Source organism: Pteropus vampyrus, unplaced genomic scaffold, assembly GCF_000151845.1.
Source record: "Pteropus vampyrus isolate Shadow unplaced genomic scaffold, Pvam_2.0 Scaffold268, whole genome shotgun sequence".
NCBI classification, from domain to species: Eukaryota; Metazoa; Chordata; class Mammalia; order Chiroptera; family Pteropodidae; genus Pteropus; species Pteropus vampyrus.
The window spans coordinates 1,007,902-1,010,166 of record NW_011889049.1 but is presented as its reverse complement, the minus strand read 5'-3'; positions in this window follow the sequence as shown (position 1 = coordinate 1,010,166).

Here is a 2,265-nt window from a genome sequence, read left to right as displayed (position 1 = left end):
GAGGGAGCAGATAGGAAGAGAACACATTATCTTCTTTTTTGCCATTATCTTTATGACACTAGCTCGTCGCTCTTTAAAAACTCAGAAATTGGCCTGTTAGGTCAGCTGCAGGCAAAGACTCTGCATGAAGCTCTTCCACACAAGGTCGCGAAGCCCAGAGGGTCCTCGCGGGTGTGTCTGGCACACCAAAACCCTCCTGACCTCCTCCCTCCAGCTGGCCATCCTCACTAGCTTTGATGCAAACAGCCTCATCCGATCTAATAAAAATCTCTCCCCCGCGATAAGACGTTTCATGACATCACTCCGCTACGGGAAGGTGACCTTCCGTTCCGTGAAAGAGGAGGCTTCGTTTTCACGGTCTGCCCCGGCCATCGTGTGTTTAGACGGGGCAGGACGATCAATGCCAAGGAGAGCATGCTGACCTCACTCACCGGAGCAGAGGGAAGGATGTTTTTATAAATCACATCAAAGGCCTATCGATCTCTCCGTCTGCACCGGGAGGGGGCAGGGGGCTCTGACCCCTGGGGCAGCAGCCTGTCAGGCCCCTTAACCCTTTTCGACGCCCCTGATCCTGGCAGGGGCCATCAGCTCCTCTCCCGTGTGGGACAGCAGCTCACGGAGACTTGGCTGGTTCCCTTCCAAGGGCCCAGCGTCTGGCCGAACCGCATCGCCACGTGCCGTTTTCAAGGCTGCTGGGAAATGAGGCGGCCTTCGCTCTGACACACGCGCACACACGTGCATGCTCATTCACAAACGCACGCAGGAGTGCACACGCCGCCTCACGCACATGTACAGAGATCCACGTAAACCTGGCACTAAGATAAGAAAGAGCGAAGCCCGGGTGCAGGCAGCCAGCTCTACGCAGCAAGGCAGGAGGGCCAGTCCGCGCTCCCCCGCTGAATTCATTCCCCTCCGGTCACCCGCTGGGGAAGAGGGGAGAGCAGCGTGTCCTGGAGTCTGCCCTGGGCCGCCCCATGTGGCAGCGACGCCTCCGATCTGGGCCCCTGGCCCCCCGCCCCACCCAGAGACTTCCCCCACACATCCGACAGTTTTCGGCTGAAACGCTACCACGCACAGGTGCACGTGGAAGCCGCTTGTGGGATGTCTCAAGTTGTTATTCAAAATAATCATTTAAAAGGGGGTTTGGATTTTTTATACCTCGGAGCCGAGGTCGCCCCTGGAGCTGCAACGCTTTCTCAAATTGGGAATGCCCTGCCCCGCGCTTAACACGTCTCTGTCCCAGCCACCCCGGGTGGCTCTTTGTCACCAGAGAGGATGGTGGAGGATGGTGTGGTGTTCCGTGGAGGAATGGGGTCCAGCCAGTGGCTGGGAGCCCGTGTGGGCTGGGGTGGAGGTGAGCCATCAGAAGTGCGGGTGCTGGGCGGTTTGTGCCACGGCGAGGGGGCTCCATGGCCCTCGGTGATGGCAGGTCTCGGGTGGCCTCTGAGAGGGCATCTGCTGGCTGTGCCAGGGTTCAGTGGACACGTCTCGGGCCTTGGGGCCCAGGCCCTCCTGGGCAAGAGGAAGCAGGAGGTGGGCGGCTGGGCGGAGTGGGGCCTTGCTCTGCCCTCGTGCTAACCCTGAGGATGCCTCGTCCTAATCTTTGTCACAACCGGCCCATCACTTTATGGAACTACACCCAGATCTTCAAACGGACAGGGGGGTCTCCCCAGGGCATCACGAAATCACGTCGCCTCCCACTTAAAACCCCTGGTCTCCTGCCCCTGAGAAGATGACCCAGACCTCTTCCCCGGGTTCCAAACCCTTTCGCCCTGGCCCTGAGGGCTCCTCCCCCGCAGACGCCCCCTCCCACGGCCAGGCACCTCCTCCGGATGCCGGGTCTCTTGGGGTACCCTGCCTGGTGCCCTCCATACCTCTCTCTCTCTTATTCGTTCCCATTCAGGTGGAGAAACCGAGGCTGAGGGAGACCGGGTTGCTTGCCTAGGTCACATGCTCTCAGAGGACCAAATCTGAGACCCACCATTTTTCCCCACAGGAGAAGGATCAGAGGTTTATGCCTTGACACAGTGCCTTCGGCCCCCTGTAGCCGTGCTGGAGCAGAAGCGTCACCCCACAGTTCCAGGCAGCTCAGGTGAACCCCGGCGACCCCCTCTTCACACTGAGTGACCCTCGGTGGGCCCCTGAACCTCTCTGGGCTCTTGCTCTGTAAAGTGGAGCCGAAAGCACAGGCTGGAATGACTGGAGGACTGTGAGGGACAGCCGTCATTCCCCGGCTTTCGCTAACTGTGTCATGAACATCTTAGC